This window comes from Falco punctatus (assembly GCF_963210335.1).
Source record: "Falco punctatus genome assembly, chromosome: 1".
NCBI classification, from domain to species: domain Eukaryota; kingdom Metazoa; phylum Chordata; class Aves; order Falconiformes; family Falconidae; genus Falco; species Falco punctatus.
In genome coordinates this window covers 117,441,612-117,463,346 of record NC_137580.1, presented here as the reverse complement: position 1 = coordinate 117,463,346, position 21,735 = coordinate 117,441,612, and the positions used below count along the sequence as shown (strand labels likewise).

At 45.6% G+C, this 21,735-nt stretch overlaps 1 protein-coding gene and 1 long non-coding RNA gene across 4 annotated transcripts in view; one reads left to right on the top strand and one right to left on the bottom strand.

The window, feature by feature from the left end:
- Positions 1-21,735, bottom strand: part of SHISA6 (shisa family member 6) — a gene marked incomplete at its 3' end in the record, with an annotated part of 240,860 nt that overhangs the window by 119,718 nt on the left and 99,407 nt on the right. The window lies entirely within an intron of this gene.
- The window catches only part of LOC308066221, a 40,175-nt gene continuing 21,744 nt past the window's right edge, over positions 3,305-21,735 (top strand). Inside the window, exon 1 of the long non-coding RNA XR_013929075.1 lies at positions 3,305-21,679. This is a non-coding gene — a long non-coding RNA (uncharacterized lncRNA). The remainder of the gene's footprint in view (positions 21,680-21,735) is intronic.

The window sequence follows — 21,735 nt, the reverse complement described above, 5'->3', positions numbered from 1 at the left end:
GGATTTTGGGTTTGTTTGGGGGTGGGTGGGATAGGGGGTTGGTTTTTTTTGTTGAGGTTTTTTTTTTTCCTCTCATGTAGATGCCCAATTCAGTGCTTTGGGGTGTGGCCTCAGCAAATGTATGAAGCAGAAAGCACGAGGGGGTGTGAGTAGCAAATGAAATTCTGGTGCCTGTAAGGAGAGAAGCACGTGCTAGGGATGGACAGAGTTCACCTGTTGTGTGAAATGGCTAACTTCTCTATTGTTTTGTCTATGTCTCTTAGCACTCTTTTCCATCACAGTCCCTTCTCAGACTGCAACTCCTACACCTTACCAATACATATACCCCCAGTTCTCTGAGCTCATTTTATCCTACTGACCTGCAGTGGCTTTCTATGCTGCCCAAGAAAGTGATGCCAAGTGTGTTCAGTCCCAGCAGTGTTTGCTAGAGCATGCTCTGTTAGACAAAGTTTTGTAGAAACCCAGATACACAGGTTTGGAGCCCATCTACAAGTAGTATTAAGCAAAGGAGTTCTCTTACATGGTAGAGTTCTTTCTATCAGTCTTTCCTAACTAGCAGACCAGTAAATATAATTTTTCCTATTACCACTGAAAGTCCCCAGGCTTTCTTTTGACCTTAAAAGAGCCTCAGGACTGGTCTGAATTTATCATAGCATCATTTAGGTTAGCCCAGCTGTTAACCTAGCGCTGCTAGATCTGCCACAAAACCATGTCCCCAAGTCTTATGTCTACTTGTCTTTTACATACCTCCAAGGATGGTGACTCAACCACCTCCCTGGGCAGCCTGTTCCAATACCTGACCACCCTTTCAGTGAAGAAATTTTTCCTAATTTCCAATCTAAACCTTCCCCGATGCAACTTGAAGTCATTTCCTCTTGTCCTGTCACTTGTTACCTGGGAGAAGAGACCAACACCCACCTCATCAACCTCCTTTCAGGTAGTGGTAGAGAGAGAGAAGGTCCCTCCTGAGCCACCTCCTCTCCAGGCTAAACACCCCCAGTTGTCTCAGCTGCTCCTCATAAGACACATTCTCAATACCCTTCACCAGCTCCATTGCTCTTCTCTGGACACGCTCCAGCCCCTCTGCGTCCCTCTTGGAGCGAGGGGCCCAGAGCTGAACCCGGGGTTCGAGGTGCAGATGCACCAGTGCTGAGCACAGGGGGATGGTCACTGCCCTGGTCCTGCTGGCCACGCTGTCTCAGACACAAGCCAGGATGCTGTTGGCCACCTTGGCCACCTGGGCTCACTGGGGGCTCATGCCCAGCCAGCCGTCAGCCAGCCCCCCCAGGCCCTTTCCCTCCGGGCAGCTTCCCAGCCCCCTGCCCCAGCCTGCAGCGCTGCTGGGGCTGCTGTGACCCACGGGCAGGACCTGGCATGGAGCCGTGTTGAACCACCTACGATTGGCCTTGGCCCATCAGTCCAGGCTGCCCAGACCCCCCTGCAGAGCCTCCTGCCCTCCGGCAGGTCAACACTCCCCTCCAGCTTGGTCTCATCTGCAAACTGACTGAGGGTGCTCTTGATCACCTTGTACAAGTCACTGATAAAGATACTAAACAGGACTGGCCCCAGTACTGAGCCCTGGGGAACACCACTTGTGACCGGCCACCAGCTGGTTGTAACTCCATTCCCCACCGCTCGTTGGGCTCAGCTGTCCAGCTGGCTTTTAACCCAGAGCAGAGAAAACCCATCCCAGCCATGGGCAGCCGGTGTCTCCAAGAGATGCTGTGGGAGATGGTATCAAAGGTTTTGCTAAGGTCCAGGTGGACACCACCCACAGCCTTTCCCTCATCCACTCAGTGGGTCACCTTGTCATAGAAGATCAGGTTCCTCAGGCAGGACCTGCCTTTCACCAACCCATACTGACTGGGCCTGATCCCCCGGTTGCCCTGCACATGTGGTGTGATGGTGGTCAGGGTGATCTGCTCCACAACTTTCCCCAGCACCGAGGTCAGGCTGATGGGCCTGTAGCTCCCAGGATCCTCCTTCTCGCCCTTCTGGTAGATGGCGTCACAAGGCTGACCTCCAGTCAGGAGGCCCTGCCCAGTTAGCCAGGGCTGCTGATAGATGGCTGAAAGCAGCTCGGTGAGTGCTTCCACCAGCTCCCTCAGTGCCCTCGGGCGGATCCCATCAGCCCTGTAGACCAGTGTGTGTCCAAGTGATGTAGCAGATCCCCTGGAGCTCTGTCCCTGCGTGGGGCAGCTCACCACCGCCGCCCAGCACTGCTGTGGCAGTGGGAGCTGGCCTGGCCCAGGGGGCTGTGTGCTCCCACCAGGCTCTGCCTGGGAACCTGCACCCGTCATGGTGGGTGCAGATCTTGGAGAGGCCACGGCTCCTGCCAGGTGGGTTCCATTGCTCCCTGGTCAGGCTAGCAGGGCTCCAAACCACTGCACCAAGCCTGATTTGCCTGCCCTGGTTGCTTATGCTCCCTAAGGGCTTCTTTTATAGGTGTGGGGGACTCAGCTGCTGTTGCTCCCAGCCCCACCAGGTCCAGGCAGATGCTGTGGTGGTGGCTGTGGGCTCCCGGTGGCTCCCTCAGCTCCCCATGAGGTCCTCCTGGTTTGGGAATGCCCTTGTGCCCCACATCAGAGAGTTCCACCGCCTATTCTGTGTTGCAGCACTCTCCAAACTAGCCAGCTGCAGCAAGGTCTTTTACCATCGCACACCAACATACCCTTCATAGCAGTCCCTCTGCTGCCTTCTCCTAGTCTCTCCTCTTCCAGGGTGTGTGTTCTCTCTCTTCTCTCTGTTTCTTCCTCCTCTATTTTCCTTGGCTGCCCAACCTCTTAACCAAACCAGCCACAGCTGCACCTTATCTACATCGGTCAACCCGCCGCCCCTGAAACCAACCCACATCTGTATATTATCAATGATAATTAACCCAGCTTCATTCTTCTACACTCCTGCACCAGAGCTGATCACCTCAGGGACTAAGTGCCCCTGGCTGAGCTCGTTTTGGGTTGTCCTGGCTGTTGTGACGGTGCAGAGGCCATGACTCGGTTGACCTTCCCCTGGGTTAGCCATGCTCAGGAGCCAGCCCACCATAATGGCCCCTGGGAGCCAGGTAGCCCTTGGCATTATCTGAGCCTGGGGAGGCTCCTGGGCAACTACCAGGCCTGGGGTTGGTGAGGAGGAACTAGGTTGCCATAAGAAAAATATGTAAAAATAGCCAGAAGTGGGTTCAAAACAAGGAGGGAGAAGCTGTCACCATCCATGCTGAACTCCTCTCAGAGAAGGATGCTAATGACTATGGAATGCTAATGACTTATTGTAGCCTCTCCTAATCCCTTTCTCAGGGAAAGACAGAGGTACAAACAAGGGACCTTCTGTATAAGTTTTAACTGTTTTATTAATTAGATTTTTCTCTACTAGTTAGATACTTTGGACAGTTAAACTATTAAAACATTGATTGAAGGAATGAATTCTGAGTTCCATGTACAAATAGCAAGCTCCTTTCGCCCGTGACAGTGTGTGAGTCCAATACTGCTCTGCGGTTTCAAACCCCACAGATGTGTGTAGGGGTGTGTGGCAATTCCTAGGGCAGTTGTCGGTGATACGTACCAGGGTACATCCACAGGACAGGCCTTAGCACACAGTAGCCTAAAGTCTATCAACACAAGTTGTTCCAAAAGATGTTGCCTGAAGTTTGGGGAATGTAAGAGTTTAGTGAAGTTCAGCGCACTGTCATGCTGTCTATGTCATGCTATAACGCCTGTAGGGTTTTTTAGCTATTCTGTGTAAACACTTGCAACCTACAGTTCCAGGCAGTTGGTGGTTTATTTATTTACCTTCCACTCCCTACACTTTGGAGCAGCATTTTGCTTACAGCAGTCCCAGAGCACAAGAGAAAAAAAATTGTGAGGAAGTCAATAACTCCCCCACCTCTGCACTGAGGAAATACGGACTCGCTGGCTCGTGGAAGCAGTGACCCATGGCACACGTAACCAGCCATGGCACACCTTGTGTGGTTCCCACAGCCTGCTGAGCTCTCCTCAAGCTGCCTGCTTCTCTCTGTGCACACAGGTTGAACTGGGGCTTCAGTAGGCAGGAGGTAGATACCTGAGCACATGGTGTGAGATACATGCAGGGAAGTCTCTACAGGAATAAGGAAGGAAGATCTGTGTTTCCAGGAGAAAGTGCTGACTGAACATAGTCTCCCTTCATAAACTCATGCTGGCGAGAGGGCATTTGGTCAACCAAATACAAACTCAACTCTTCCAGAATTCCTAGGTATTTAGAAGGTGTTATATAGTACCTCCTTCCTTTCCATTTAGGTGAGTTAGAGTGAAACAAGATACTTTTAGGTAAAGAAATCCATTCTCTTGACATTCTGTATCCCATACCAGTTTATTCCCCTGATAAATTAAACTTAAATTTCAGAAATCATACAAATTCTCTGAGTATTCTGTGAGTTTCTTTGATGGCAGAAGTCATGTGAGAGTGACGGAAAAGCTTCTTGAATCACCGAGAAGATCCAGATGCAAAATGAGTTGGAAGAAAACGAGTAATGTGCTGCTCAGTAACCATCCTGCTCTATTCCTTCCTTGGCAAAGGGTCCTGAGCAGCACATCCTGATGCACACTGGTCTCTTGATGTGGAGGGTACTGTATGAGATGAGGCAGTGAACACAGTGGTGCCGCTTGCTCTGAGAGCATACCATGGTCTGGAGGACACACTTCTAGTGTGAAAAGTGAGCTGAACTACTGAATGGATCAAAACAGAAGAATTGCTGTGAGTCAAATACAGTCTGCAGACAACTGTAGAGGGAGGAGAGGCTGGTAGTGGGGACATGCCTTTGTCAAGAAGAAAAAGGCAGCAGTTGGAACCTGGAATCAGACTTGTTTCTACAAGTATGTTGCAAATATACACAAGTGAAGGAGACTCATAAATAATCCGGACGTTGTTGAGTCTCCATCAGATGAAGCCTTCAAATCAAACCCAGATATTCTTACAAAACAGCTGTCCTCACTCGAGCAAAGCTACAGCATTGTTGCAGATACTGTGGGGAGAGATTTCTCTGGTTTGAATGCAAAACTTCAGACTGAATGGCTAGTGTGGTCCCTCTGGCCTTCTGGCAGGCAGGGCTCAGAAATGCTGACCAAGCAAAAGTCCGGCTGAAGTTGAAGAGGGTCAGGAGGAGTCAATTCCCAGTGCAGCTCACCCAGCCCTGGCTGCTTGAGGACAGCCTGACAGCGTGATGTTGCTGAGGTTTCTGGAAGGAGCACAGGGAATTTTGAAGCATTTGATTCAGTATTTTATTTATTTTCCTGAGACACTAGGTGCAGACTTTGAACTAAACAGCAACCATTGCTCCTGGGTGTCCTCTCTCAGAGGCTTCCGTGCAAGATATCCTCACTTAGGCTACTATGACATATAAAAGCAATTAGTCCTCCATCCCAAAGTGATGCATCCTATTACTTTGCCCAAAGATCCAGGGATCCCAAATGTCCCAGATTACAGCACATCTCACAGGGTATTGCAGGGTGTCCTATTTAGAAGGAGATTTCCCCTGCTCTACCAGTAGCTGTTAAATAGTGTAGTCTAATCATGATTCCCAGCACAGGAAGATGCTCAGCTGCTTTCTGCTGCAACCAGAGAGTTTTTCCTCATATTCTACTCATGAGGATCTGCCAGAAAGCCTTTGCCTCCTGTGTGGTTGCCCTGATAGCTGTGTCTCACTGCACCATTTCAAGGAGAAGCTGTTAGAGCTGCAGGCAGAAGCCTGGGCTACTGACTGAGGCTGCAGTTACACGAACTGAACAGGACTTGGAAAACAGCTGGACATCACACAAGAAATGGCTGGACATGTTGGATTACTGTGTGAGATGTGACAAAATTTGCAAACAGCCCTCTGAAGGATGGTTGGATTTCATGGATAATGGGGAATGATATGGCAAATGGTCAGACTTCACAGGTAACCTGAGGGGAGTCTTGGGGAGCTTTTGAGCCCAACAGCTATGCAAGGCCAACAGCACCTGCATAACTGTATTAGCAGCAGTTTATAAGGCCAAGAATACCAGCACACCAGTATCAGACACCGGATTTCAGTTCATATATAGCAAAACTGGTACAAAAGGGGAAATAGTAACTGGGGCAAGGCTTTTCATTTGGGAGGAGACTGAGGTGGAAGTACAGAATTACAGGGGTGCCAAAAGGGAGAATCAGGAAATAAGAAAAAAGACAAAAATGTATGCAATTGATATGATTATTTCGGCCAGTGGTACCTGTTGGGTAATCGTGCACTTGGTCACCACAACTAGAGCAGAGCAATACACCGACATTCTTGTTCCAGCAACATCACAACAGTCAAGTCTGTCTCTGTGGTGAGGAGGGGTGGGATGGGAGCAGGGAAGGATGCTTCACCTGTCTGTCAAGCAAGCACCTGGACAGATGGATTAAGGATCTTGGTAGCATCATATTGGTTCCTGTTCCCAGCCTGATGGCACTGGCAGCTGCCTACCACTTCATAACAGGGGCAAGATGAGATACCACATGAGGAGAATTCCCTTAACGTGCTTGATTCTTCACCAACGTTTTAGAACTGTTCTTACACTTAATTTCCTCTCTCTCACAGATGATCAAACAATTTAAAGAAGGAGAAATAGCTTTTCAGGAATCACTCCCTGGATTTGTTTCCAGTCTTAGGGACTTTGAGGATTGCACAAGTGTAAAAACATCACTGTTAAGGAGATATTCCCTGTTTGTAGTGCTACAAGAACAATCCCCTCCCTCTGCCAGGGAAATGAATAGTCAGTCAGGGGAACCACTGACCATGTCTCCCACATCTGCTCTGTCTTATAATTCTCTGCTGAACTACTACGTGAATAGAGCCCAAAATGAGAGGGCACTCTTGTCCTGCATGTGCGCCCATGCAACTGGCATACTCGGTTCTCCCCGCAGCACAGCAGATCTGAAAAGCTCACCCCTGCGACTCTAACAAGTCACCAAGAAGGAGCTCTGAGGGGCAGCAAAGGACCTGGTGTGATGGAGTGGAGAAGCAGAAGGGAGTGTTTGGGACTTAAAAAGCCCTAGGAAGTATCTTTGTTAAATGCAGTGGAGCTGGCAGGGTCCTAGATATTTACAGCATTTTGTGAGTCCTTGATTTATTGTTTTTTTTAAATGTCAGAATCAGAAATTTTTTATTAACTTGTCTTAGTTTTGCTGAACTAAGGAAAAGAAAATCAAACAAGCAATTCCCTCCACTCCAGATGAAATGTTTCATTTTGATGTCTTTCAAGGGAAATCATTTATATTTTCATTCAGAGCTATCTCATTATGAAACATCTTTCAATTGTCATTTAAAGAAAAATCTTGAATTTGAAACGAAACACATTGTTAAACACAAAGCAACAGACTTCCAACTGAAAGTGAGTAGCTGATTGCTTGCCAGTGAGCAGGACCCCCACCCCAGCACACCGCTCCCACTGTGCACAAGTCCTATTCTGCAACTACATCCAGGCAAATGCCGATTCAGAGGCAGCACCTGCAGTCCTGGCAGCCCAGGGAAGAACCACAATGCACACCCTGTTTAAACATGCAGACTTGGAGGATGCGTCAGTATCCAAGTAGAGATTAAATACAACAAGGAAATTGCACACAGCAATAACAAAGGCGGGACATGGTAATAAGCCTGAGTTCTGGGTCATTAATTCCTTGTTATCTAGCTTCATTCAAATGCTCTGCAGATACACTTTGCCTCCCTTTATTTTACTGAACCCAAACCTTACCCTGAGGTTCCCTTCTGCTGTTCACTTCAAAAGGCATTTTGGCGCTGTATCGCCGCTGAGCTCCATACTGGGTGGGATTCCTTGTAAGTTATATATGTTTTATGAGAACAGCAATGGTGTCAGCTATATTACCTTGCCGAGCAACATGCAGAGGCAGAGGGGTCTGCAAAGGGCTGTTCCCAAGCACTTCAGCCTGCAAGAGAGACAAACACAGGCAGGATCCCAAGACCAGGAGCCATAGTAACAAACAACCTGTAGCACCAAGTTAGACCATTTCACCCTCAGGAACAAAACTATAAAGCAGGAAACATGATTCCATTTTAAAGAGCCTGTTGCTTTTCAGGAGGTAAAAGAACAGCACAAGTTATCAAGTACTGAAAGTCTAGGTAGCCCATCTCATCATACTTGGAAAGGTGACCATTGACCACAACCATAAGGTGTCCTGGGAGGGATTCGGGAGCCAAGCGCAATACTGCTGTTGGAGCCGCAGTCACCCTTACCTAGAGCAGGGATTTCACGTGCAAATTAATCACAATTTCTAGCAAGTTATGAAGGTGCCTGTGCCACTGTTCCTCCTTCCTCTCTTTTTGCAAAAGCTGAGCAAAGTTTTTGACCACATCTCCATTCACTGTATTGGATGCAGCAGTTCTCAGGTTGGGCTGGGAAGCCTAGGCTGATGTGAGCTCTGCTTTCGTGGTAACATGCCTGCACTTACTGATAAGCACATATTCTCATAGGAACTGGGGAAAAGAAATGCAATTGCCACATTTCTGCCACCACGGCTAAAACAGAAACTAATGAGTGGCTGACCATGCTAAAGGCATACACTAAAGGCAGCTGCTTTCCCCACCTAGGTCAGAGAAGATGCAGTTTTCTTTAGGTTTAGTTGCAGCATAAAAAACGGACTGAAATCTTACCTCCTCTACAGATACGGCTGCCCATTTCCTGATCTGCTGTTTGCTGCATATTTTTGACGATCTCTGGAAACTCCTAATCCACATAATTAAAACCAAACCAAACCAACAGCTTATTTTTAGAATGGCTTTTACTTTTCAATTGCCCAATATCTGTATTTTATGTACTAAAAGATGCAATTCATTCAACCATAATACATATCCAGAAGAGTCCTGAGAGGCTCCATACATTTGGATTTGGCTAGATCTAGACGATGAATTTCAGTTTAATATTGCAGGCTTATTTGGTTTTCTATGCTATTAATTCTAGCAAGGAAAATTGATCAATTGTTTTAATTTTAAATCAGAAAGCTAATCTCTGACTTTGGTTTCCCTTGTGGTCTTTCAGTTGCTGCCTCTGAGTGGCAAAGACCACTTTTGATTTTTCTTTTCTGTAGTTAATTCAGCTACCCCATATAAAGAACATCAGCTGCCCTTTCCCCATCAGATTGGAGATGATGCAGTTTTCTTATTTTTAATTATATTAATTCCAAAAAATCCTAAAGAATGATGTGTGATTCTGTGGTCACTGCAGATTCTGAGGGTCGGCAGCGTCCTGCAAGGTCTGAGAGTAGGCAGGCTGTGCAAAGCCTCTGTTTCCCAGGGGCAAAAACTTTTTAAGTCTTTGATGTTTTGAGATCTTTACATAGCCATTGACTTGTTGTCCCCTTTTGTCACAGTATTTCTATAGACAATGACCACATCAGCATAGACTTTGGAATAAAGGTCACCTAGCACATTCTTTCTGTTTTCTGGCACCATCTGCTGCTTTCCCTCTTCCCCTATCATTCTCCCACCTTCCTTGAATTTCTCTTGCTGGCTGTATTGCAGCTTGGTACTCCTCCATCTCAGAGTTGTTGGAGGTTTTGGGTGCTCCTTCCCCCTCCTTCTTTTCCTCCTTCTGCTCTTTTTTTTTCATCTTAATCTCTCAGAAACCAGCCCTCCCTACATTTAGGTCCAGATTCTGCCCCAAATCTCCCATACCTTTTGCTAGCTCCTCTACAGACATGAAACTGGGGTCTTGGTTGAGGGTCACCTTTGCCCCCACCTCTTTTTTTTTTTTTTTTTTTTTTTTTTTTTTTTTTTTTTGTTTCATGAACCTCCAGATGGTCTTTTTTGGGAGTAAGGATGTTCTGCAGAAATAAATTTGTTGAGCTTTGTTTGCTGTGTTCCTCTTTCAGAATCAATTATTCTCGCAATTCTCATTTGTTAGCAGATTTATTGCTTTGATTTCTTCCCGCATACTGATATGCCCAATTCTGGTCCCTCCAGGTACCTAGGATGGTGATAAATTGCATTTGTACTTAGTGGGTCAGAGGCTCCAGATCAGATCCATGTGGCAGCTCAGGAAAGAGGTATGTTGTGATTTCATTTTAAGTTCTGCAAACGAGCTCTGGTTCAGCCTGCCTCTTCCCTTGACACTTTTGGTCTGGTCTAATTCCAGTCCCTGCAGCTCTGCTCTGTAAAGCTGATTTTGTGAGCTTAATTTAACTTGAGTTGATGCTGCATAGATCATTCTGCAGCCAGAGCACATTGTGCTCTGTGATCCTGCTGATCTTCACCAGATGAACCAAGCCAGACTGGGTCACGGCACCAAGACCATGGGGAAGGAGCTGTGGCTGTGACCAGCCATGGGAACTCCGCGCTTTCTGCTGCAACAGGTTATGTCACTGCTGATGACTCACAGAAAAATGGAGTGGCTCTCAGGGGGTCACCTAGTCCACCCCCCTGCTAGGAGGTGCTGACCCTCCCAGTGTGAATCCTGACACATCTGTTTAACCTGGATTTAAACACCGCAGAAGGCTGAGGAATCTGTTAAACTGTGGGCTTGATTGCTTGTAGACGGATTTATTTCCCCTGCTGCCTGTGCTAAGTGAAGGGTGACAGCTATTGCAGGAATGGGAGGTTTCTGTGATTTCTATTTAAAAGGTTATTCCACCACTCTGAAATTTGCTTTAATTCCAGTTTGCAATAAAAAAGAGAAAGAGAGAGAAAAAAAAATTTGCTCCCTCAAAAATGTTCTGATTTTGGGCAGTAAAAACACAGAGGGGTGTCAGCCTAAAACTAAAACTAATGAAAACTTGCAAAAAGCTCATCAGTCAAAACATTTTGTTCCTGAAGCTTCTTTAGTAAACAAACAAACCAATGAAGAGACACTTATGGGAAGTACTTCCTGGGGGGAAAATAAACAAAGCACAACTTGGACACAACCATGTTATTCACCTGGAGGTGCCCAGGCATTCCCAGCCCAGCGCCCTGGCCAGGGCCAGCCCCAGCCTGGCACTGCACTCCCACCCTCAGCCCCGGGCAGGATCTGACCCCGACCCAGCAGCACTTATCCCTGTACCAGCTGCGTTGCTGGTCATCCCTGCAAAGCTGGAGGCTGCTGTGGGACAGGTTAGAACTTTCTGTTCCTGCTGGCTGTCAAAAGCCTCTGAGATCCTTCCTGATGTGCGAAATTGAGCTCTACAACTTGAGGGGAGCTACCAAGCAGGTATGTTTATTGTTTAGTGCAAGGGGCATCGCTCCTCCTAACTTGCACACCGTCTCAACAAGCAATGTGGTACTTATTATACAAAGTCACGCAGATACATAAGGTTTCCCAACATTCAGAATCTCCTCCCTCTGGTGCCTCTTCAAGATGAACTTGTCACCATCTTGGGCAGTTACTTGAAGTTCCTGTTTGTCTTTGCATACATTAGCAGTCTTTGTTGTTTAGTTTCTGTTATCTTAAAACATCTGCTAGCTAAGAATGAGCCCTCCCTTATTGTCCACTCTAAACATGCCAAGTAATACCTGCCCACTGGGCTGGTTTTAATCTGTATCAGCATGATCCCTGCGCAGGGGATCCACCCTCTTTGGGGTGGGGGCCATGTGAGTAGGAGGTCGCTGATCTACTACTACCACAATTATTTTACCCTGGTTTGTTTTCTTTTAGCAGTGAAGGCTCCTTATTTACATTCTTGTTGAACTCATCTACATCAGTACTAATTGTACCTCCTCGAACTGCCAAGCGCTAAGCTCCCACCCTTCCCTCTTTCTTGGGTGTCCATGTTTCAGTTATCTGTGCAGCTTCTGTCTGCAGCAGAGTTTTAGGTTTTTCACTGTATCATTCCAGAATGGCTCTGCCACTTGGCCAGGGGCTGTGAGCTTCTTTCCAGCACCCACACTCTACCTCACCCTCAGGATGCTGTGGCACATCCCTCTGTTTAAAACAGTTACTGCTCTGCCGGGCTGAGCGCCCAGGCTAAACCCAGGGCAGAGGCAGCTGCAGCAGCTCTGCCAGGCACACCTTCCTCTCGCCCTGGCTTTATTCCTGTGCTCTCTGCTGTCACTGCTTCCTCGCAGGCTGCACAGGACACCGGCTCGGCCACTGGATGGTTGTTCAGGGCTGGTCTAGGAAAGGCAGAGCCCCGACAGCTTCACTGGCACTTGGTGGAAACTGTACCATCACTGGGCAAGAGCGGCCACAAAATCAGATTTTGTAAGAACCCTCATCAATTATTACGCTTTGGGATTACCAGCCAGCCTCAGAGCCACGCTGCCAACTGCAGATGGTCTGCAGTCTGCCCGGGGGACAAATATGTGGGTACAAGTGATAGCCATTTACAGTAGCCAACAAAAGGTTTTGTAGCCAAGCAGCTCCAAGTGACACAACCTTTATGGATCCTTCCTTTGAAAGCCAAGGACATGCATCAAAAAGGTCCTTAGGCTGCATTTTGATGACGTGTCTGTGCAAGCCCGTAGACACAACTATTCATGTTGCCTCTCCCTGGGGACAACAGAAGGAGCCTTGGGGGATTTGGAAAGGTGCAGCTGACATCTGTATTGAGCTGTGCTTGACCTGTGTGGGAGATGCAGTCAGTCTCACAAAGCTGGGAAGACATGTCCAGCCTTGAAAATTCTTAAATCAAGAATGTAGTGCAGCTGGCAAATCTATGTCTTAATCTCATGCCAAATCTGTTCCATCCACTGTTCCAGCTCATGCCATGACTATGGCCATGCTTGAAAAGCTGAGATAGGATCTGAACTTTTAAAAGGGTGGGGGATGGGGGGAAGGATAGATCTAGTTATCTAATGGATTGCAGGATGAAGAGAAGCTAATCACATCTATCTTGCTACTCAAAAATCCAGTTAATACCTAGTGCAAATGAAAGGTGATTAGGACATGGTAAAGCAGCGTCCTGCCACGATGCCATTACTGAACACCATAGAGATGATGCTGGGGATGACAGTTGCTTTCCTCTGGCCTCAAAACTGAAAGCTTTTTACAGAAGTATGCATTTATCATAATGCCAGTGAGACACAGAGAAACAGAAAAGGGGCCTGGGGCAGGAGGCTGAGTATTTGGTTTGCTCTGCACTGCACTGTCCTGCAGGCAGGCAGGCAGGCAGACTGGAAGGTAGAAGAGATTAGAGAAGGGATGTATTGTCTTCTGGGCTCTCTCTTTCTATATCATAAATCAGCTTCTCTTCTTAGATAATTTGTATACAGTATAACTTAAAGCTAAACAAAGCCTGTGGAATGATTTGTGCCCTTATGAATTCTTAATTCAAGCAGGACAGCAGATAATGTCTCTCAAAATGTTGCTACTGTGCTTTACAGCGGTAGCCAATTAATTACTGCAGGCCTGGTGTTTCAGGGCCACTTCATCTCTTAAATAAATCTTCTGTGTCCAGTGACAGAAGGAGTTCCTGTTCCACAACCATAACACAGAGGGACAGCTCTGCACTGGAAAAATAGCTTTGTCTACAGTAGGAGAGGTATTCTGATGTCAGGAACAACCTAGCCAGCCACTGCAGAGAACACTTTCTGCTCATTAGATTTGTGTTGCATGTTGCACTGTTAGCCTTGTTTAGCATCCTTCCTACATGTGCTCAGGCTACGGAGAGGATGCAGTTTCGTGCTTGGCACCACCTGAAATATTCATTGCTTTGTCCTGATGGCTGGGCTCTGTGCTGGTGGAAAGCAGTGGGTAATCCTGTATCTAAAGGCAGGCTCTTAGTGGACCAAACAAAGCACATTTGCTGTTAGCAGGTCTTTAGGAAAGATCAGCTCCAACTGAGGCTTCAAAATACTGAGTATGTTTCTCATTGTCCTACAAAAGGCCTGGCCACAGCTATTGATGTGTGCTAGTAACTCCATCAGTATCTTGGGTCAATAAACTTTGTCATTATCTCAAGATAAATTAAAATCTCTGGTTAGTTTTACATCTGTTTATTTAACACCAATACATTAAGAATGTTCTGCCCTTGGCAATCAATGAAACAAAGTATGCAGTGGGATTTGGGCTGGTTTCTAACCTTTGAAGTTAAGACAGGTATAGAAATCTGTCTGCAGTTTCCTCTGTAACAGTTTGTTCTAGGAGAAAAAAAAAAAGTTTGAATGTTATGCTCTGACTCTAATAGAGAATTCTCTCTAAACCTATTGTGGACCAAAAAAACCCCAACCCTTACTGCTGAAGGAAATGCTCAGCTGGGGATTTTATAGGTTTTTCTTTAAGATACAAATGGGGATTAATGAATAACCTCTCACTGCCCTCAATGGCGGCTGGGTGCCCAACCGTATGTGGTGCTTTTGAAATTTTTCAAATGAACTAAGGCAGACTGCAGTCGGTAGGAGTTATTCCACTAAACACAGCAGATTTGGTATTGGAACTGCAAGAAGAAAGATGACCATGAATAACAATATGTACCAACTCGCGGCCTTTTGCTAGCCTGCCTCATCTCTGGTTCTTTGTGCTCTTAGATGAATTACGTAAGCCTGGTGAAAGTCTTAAGTGGTTTATCTCTGCACCGACTTTGCAACACAGTAAACTGGGAAACAGAGAGGTCAAACCCATAAGTCTTCTCCAGAGCAGAGGGCAGATTACTGGGAGGTAGAAGAAAAGCGCCCAGGGGTCCTGACTCACTTCCAAATGAGAACAAAATAATGAATGGAAAGAAACAAGATCATAATAAATCTTGTTCTAAAGTCTTTAATAATGAAGCTTTATTGTAAATCCATCAGAAAGAAACGTTAATATGGAGCCACCAAATAGGTCAGGTTAATTACATCATCTGAAAATGGTGTGATACCTCCAGCCTTCATAAAAAAGGTAATCAAATCCCCCAGGAGCGTGAGATGACTTTTTTTAATTAGTTGAGCATTAAAATCTCTGTGCTAACACCTCACAGTATTCCTCTAGCTTAGCTAGGATGATACATTTTACCTCCTGTTTGACAAAATATGACATTTACAAGGTAGGTAGTAATTGGTGCTGCTTATCTGTGTGCCAGTTTGCATCCTGCATGGTTAGCCCATCATAGTGTCATGGAAAACCTCTTCACTGGATTTGCAAACTTTGCTGCAAAAAGACATTTTAAGGGACTTAGATGGAGCACCTTCCCTCCTTTTGTGCTTCATGTGCAGCGTGTTCCCCCTCTTGCACATTTCATACTCAAGCAGGCATGCTGAAGAGCGTAACCCCCATCAATACGAGCCTGTGTTGGCTGACTTAAAGGGGAGGAGAGAGCTGGGATGTGTGCTGAGCCCTTCCTGCAACGCCCTGGGTGACACTAAGGGAGACACTGAACTCTTCACCCACTCCCTTGCCCCAGTGTCACCTCCCATGTCTGCAGTTCGGGTTCTGTTTGGCTCCCAGACTCTCCCCAGCACTACATTTCTAGCAAAATCCCTAAACCTGCAATACCTTTGCACTTCCCAGATCCAGGAGAACATGGTCAGCATTTCAGGAGTGCCAAGCTGAGAGCATAAGGCACACAGCCAGGGATGCACCAGATGTGTGGCTCCATTTCTGTACCCACATGATGTTTTAACATTAAACCACAGTGGGAACATATGCACAGCTTGCTTTAAACAGAAACACTCGTATAGATTGTGCCATGCTTGGGATCAGCCACAGCTCCCCATTCTGAGTTTCCTTTGGTTTTTCTTTCAGACACAACCATCTGAACAGGGTTGGCCAAAACCAGTTTTTGAAGGGAAATCATCTTTTCAAAAACAACAAACATTTCCCTTGAACAATTTAATTCCTTTTGAAATAATCTCTTGGTAGGTTTCATGTTTTGGAAACTTAAAACATTTTTCAATTCTCAAAACAGGTTTTTTCTCACTTTTCGTCCAAAAATACACTTTTCCCAGGAACTGTTTATTATTACAATATATTAGCCATTCTTGTTTCCAAAATATCAGTGAAGATATGTATTACTGAGTTATTTAAAATATCTATTTATATTTTTCCCACTTAAAGCAAACGGCACTTTTACCAGCCCTACTGCACATTCCCCAGCAGTGATTCCAGCAGACTTGCACTCACTGGCAGGATGCTAATAGTGTCACCAAGGTTCCTGCACCCAGAAAAGGTTGGTTTAAGGCTTCAGTAATTGCTTTGAGTTCCACAGACTAATAATTGCCAGGCAGGAGAGCTGTGAGTCACCAAGGCACTCTAATCCTGTGACCTGCAAAAGTACCTGGAGGAGGCAAAGGTTATTTAAGAAAGAAACCTTTTTCATTTCTGGTTAAATCCAATTTCTTTCTGTTGCTTTGCCAGTCAATGTGTAGTTGACTAAGGAGTGCACAATGTGACATATAAAAGTGGTAGGTGTTATTACTAAGCATATTAAACTGACAAGAAAAATACAGGGCTCAGAGACAGCTGAAAGGCACTTTTAAGTCTCACCAAGAAAAATAAGCTTGTGACTTACATCGTCTTGACTGAGGGTTGTACAAATGAACCTCAGAAGCCCAAAGAGAGATGAGGTCCACACCTCTAAAAGATAGCTAGAAGGTTGGACAACCATTCAAAAGTTGGGTTTTGGAAACGTAAGTAGGAACTTAAAAGGTTCTGTGAAAAAAAAAAAAAAAAGAAGAAGAGAAAAAAGAAGATTGCTTTCTATAAATAAATGTGGGCAGGGAAAATGCTGGGGAGGGAGAAGATCTAACAGACAAACTTGGCACAAGAACAAAAAGTATACGCTAGCCATGAATAAATTCAGACTGGAAAATTGAAGGAAGTTTTCAGCCATGAAAGGAACAAAATCCTGAAACAGGTTTGCACCAGGAGCAGCAGGAGAAAGAGAAGTAACTGGATCCAAGTTGAAGGGCAAGAGAAAGGCATGGAAAGAGAACACAGCTTCCCAGGTCACACAGTGAGCCTGTGGCCCTAATCCTGCAGAAATCAACCATGTAATGAGGGCCTGAGACCCTCTGGTGATGCAACAGTCCCACCATGTCCCAGGGGACCTCAGCTCTGGGCGAGATGGATGTGGACCTGCAGTGATGTGCCCATGAGACCCTGTCCATCCCTCTCAAACCACCCCCCAAAAACCGACAGGACATTTCCTCCCTGGCATTTCATTTTCTCTAACTGCCGGGTCAAAGAACACTTTGTCAAGGTCACAGCATCTCTGGTTGCTGCCTTTTTGAGCTCATTCGAATGACATCAGTGTGAAACAGTGATGAGTCTGACAGCTGAACTCCAGGCTTAGATATCAAGAGGTTCCATAAAAACCAGAGGTCTCTCAGAGAAGCCCTGGTCCCTGGTTGATAGCCCTAGCCTTACCTGCAGGGGTGTTGGCTCCTTTTCTTTCAGTTCTCATTTATTCCGTGGCCTGGCCCACCCCTCCTCACCAATATAATGGTGCTAATGAAGAGGGGGTTTTGAGCTGTGGAATATTTTGCCACTGGAGAAAGTTCAGGAAAAAAATAACAATGAAGTTATTTTGCTATGATCTGAAACTGTGTTTAAAATCAAGAACAAACAAAACACCCCACAAAAATGTCTAGGGTAAATGAAACATTTATGGATTTCTCTGTTTTAAAATTTGAAATTAACTTGGGATTGAAGCGTTTCAAATGGAAACACATTTCAAATGGAAAAATTGAAATATTTGCATTCAAATCTGGAAAATGAAACGTTTTGACCTATTTTTCTTAATGCTTCACTCCCTCCTGCCCCAGTCTACCAGAATGTTTTGCCTGACCAGTGCCATTTTTCTCCATTAAAACAGGTTTGCACAAAGCAGTTTTCCCAGCTCTTCAAAAGAATTTAGGACAACTTCAGGACAGGTCATCCATTCTCTGGGAGAATCATGAGCAGAGAATAATCCTATGTTCATTTTTTAATTTTTTTTCCACAATGTTTAAATATCAACTCCACACATCTAGGGAGAGCTTCCAGCAAATGGGCACCTTCCGTACTACATCTGCCAAAGCACACGGAGATAGCTCCTGGAGAGGCACATCAGAGGAGCCAGGAGCTGACATCCAAGACATGAGATCAAGGTGATCTATCTGGGGGATCTGTTTGGAGTGACAGGCAGAGGAGCGCAGCTACGGGCTCTGCAGAGGCATTGAACGAAGCAGGACTGGAAGGAGAATATAACTCTGGTGGGCACCACAACTTCTGAGTCAGGACAGCTAATTTCCCACTGCTGGTAAACCTCACTGCAGAGATTTCTTGACTCCTTGCAGAAGCCAGGTTGCTATCTGGCTTGCTCTCCCTTTTTGTGTTCCCTTGCCAAGATCACTAATAAAATTATTACTACTATTTCTGGGGGGTGGGGGGGGGGGTATACAGCTGATTTATCTGATGTTTGCAACAACAATGAACATGCAAATCTGGGAGATTTGCATGAGATCCTCTCAAGTAGGGTTCAAGGAAGTTTTTGCAAGCAAGCTTTTTTTTTTTTTTTTTTTTTACTTTAAGTGTGGTGGTTTAAGATTCATCAGAAAAACACATATATAACCAAAAATGTCCATTCAGAGCTTAGCTAGACATGGAATAATACTTGGAATATTACTCTGTTAAAGATCAGGTTTCCAGGGACTTACAGATTAGGGATGCCGTGGAACGGCCCTCTTAGGTTTATATGCAACAGAGCAAAACCAAACTCCAAACCTGAACAAAATGTTCACGGACCAGGAAGAAAACTAAACCCAGTACCAAATGAGTCTGGAGGTGGCTGATTTGTTCAACTTGAAATGATACAGAATTCATGCCTGGCACCTGAAGACTCCCTGTTATTTCAAGCAGGTTTTGCTTTGAGACTGAAAATGAAATTGAAAGTAAAATATTTGGAACAAGCAGCACAGAGAGCATTTGAAAAACGACTGAAGAAAACGTTTGTGTAACAGTCGGCAAGAGACACCACTTGGCTTTTTGCTCAGCCTCACTGCTAAGACTCATGCAGAGCCCAATATTAGAGACTAGGTTAAATAAACCCCAGAAATAATGCTAGATGTTCACCATGGGACTGGTAAAATGTGTTGCTGTTCTGCATAAGAAAAGACTCCTCTTTAAATGCACAGGCAGCCTTCAGCTCAATTTACTGATACAAACAGGGCAGCTCAGAGTCAGAGTGAATACAGAAAATGTTTTCTTATATGCAAATGAGAGATCACATTATTTCATAGAAGTAACTATAATAGTTGGAAATTAACAAATGTTTCCAGATCCTTGTTAAAGGCAAAAAAAGAAAAAAGCTCATCTAATGTTCCTGGATAAAAATGACATTAATTGAAAGTTTGATTCTATCCCCTAATGAATTTTCCTGTTGCATTGTAATTAGTAAGTACTTACATCTAAGAGAACTCAGTTTCCCTTCAAATTAGGGCATTACTTATAAATATGTTAATGTTTTAAAACTATTTCTTGAGAATGCCATACATTGCTCTTATAATGGCTGTCAGGGTGAGGAACATTAAGAAACCCTTAACGGATGTTATAGCAGCTATTGTGCAGGAGACTGTTGGGGGCCAGCTAAAAGCCTGCCATCCATCCTCTACCAGGAGTCCTCTAAAACCAAAGACCTCGCGGCTTACCTTCATGGTGACTCAAATAGACCAGGTCTTACCGTAACCATCATGGGGGCATCTTTCAGAACCACCCCGAGATGTGGCGTTTGTTGATACCTGCCACATTTTATCATTTCAAGGCCAGGCAGGATGGATGGAGGCAGCTGTGCCAACTACAGGGTACCCGGGCCAGTCCATGTGCAATTGCCTTCTGGGTCGCCTCTGAGCCATCCCAGAGGTGCTCTGGAGGGCGACAGGGTGGACAGGCTTTGACTGTACTTGACCTTTAAGTTTGTCCTTGAGGCTGCTCTAACAATAGAGCAGATACCTCACCTGGAGGCTGCCTGAAAGTCTTTAAAAAGGACTTCAAGGATATTTTTTCCCCTGTTCCTGGTAAAGAAAGAAAGGCAAGGAAATGAAAACATTGCAAGAAACAAGCCGCCACGTGAACGTGCCTTCCTGCGCGGTGTCTCTGCCACTGTTCCTGCTAATGCAACACACACCCACGGCCAGGCTGTGGCTGGTGCTTACAGCATTGAGCCTCAATGAGTGCTGCAGGATCCAGGCCAGTTCCCATCAAAGTCAAGCTGATTATTTTAATTGGCTTTGTTTCCTTCCAGCCCCTGACTCTTTACTCCACTTATTATGGTAACTGCTTTGAATGTTAAGTCGTTAACCTCAATCACAACCCCATTAAAAAGTCCACCATAAAATGCCATGTTTTTGCCATCTTCACTTGAAATAATTAATGCAAGTAGTAGAAAAACAGCTACCACTCCCACTTGTCATGCCTGTCTGGGGAACATGGCACAGAAGCGGGAACCACTTGCAGTTTTGGGATTGTCACCTACTGATGGCACTGTCCCTTCTCGCACCCTGCACGGGCAGCACGGCTTTCTGCAGACCTCTGAGGATCAAAAGAGAAAAACGTGGAGAGGAGGGGTGGATGAGTGGTCCCATCATGCTTGTAATGCTTCCAAAGGCAAAAGAGGTTTCTGTTACACAGGAGAAACCCTGGGTGCTAACACTTTGAAAGGGACATGGTGGCAAGCCTGGAAACCAGTGTCCAGGACTGCCAGCCCTAGGAAAGGGCTGGAATCAGGTCCTTGGTGAAATTGGTTTTAAATTAATGAGCGGGTTTTTTTTTTTCTTCTTTTTATTGTTATTTACTTTAAAATTACATGCTTATTTTAAAAAAGCATGGTGACATTTTCCCTACTGTCACAGGTACAAAAGGGTTACAGAAAAAAATATTTTTAATTGGCTGCTCCCTTAATCCAGGCAATGAAGGCCTTTTCCAAAATATCACTTGCTGGGAGCCTTGGGTTATATCTAGGAGAAGTGGTCCTGTCCATCAGTATCTCTGGATTAGTTTTTCTCTTATTCCACTATCCAGAAACCTCCACAAATTTCCCTGCTCAGAAATACTCCTCTGACATCAGCTTTCCTCCCCATGACAGCTCAGAAACCCGTAAAGAGCTTTTTACAGTGCAGCTTGGACTGAAATCCCTTATCCCCCACCATCACACGCACATGCTCACATTCTTGTATTTACAGATGACAAATGTTCTTCACAGGCATGAGCTGCATACATGCACACACAAATCTCAGCACAGCAGGGTCCTGAGTGCTGTTGCTGGAGCAGCAGAAAATACTACTGGTAAGCACTGGTGTGTTGATAGCTAGGGCAGAACTGCATCTTTTTCAGGAGGCTGCAAAGTCTGGGAAGTGGTATATAAAAAGCTGGGTATGGATGTGTGCCAAGAGGTAGTAAACAAACTGGGAGCTCTGTTTTTCCTCTGGCTTTCATTCCACAGCCTTGTCTGTCTGTGGAGGAGAGTGCCCGGCTGTGCTGGGCAGAATTTTTTGGATTCTAAACCTGGTGCTTTTTTAGGGGGGAGATGAAGAGGGGTTGCAATTAACCCTGCTTTCTTGAGTGCCAGGTGAGCAGCAGGAATTGCACGGACTCTGGATTCAGGCCAAAGACAGTAAATGACATGAGAACAAAGTTCAGAGCTTCCTTTAAATCTCATTCACATAATGAAAGCATGAAAGCAGATTCACACAATGGATGAACATGAAAAACCAAACATATCGATCACTCCGTACATCGCTGGCAACCAGCTGTTCTGGCAGCAGTCTCACAAGGGCTTTGCTGCAGTCAGACACAAGATAATGAGGAGGAAACAGAGGAGCCTGGACCGGGTGGGTTTTATTCCTAAGGAGAAACTGTGCTTGTCCCAGCACCACCTGTGCTAGTC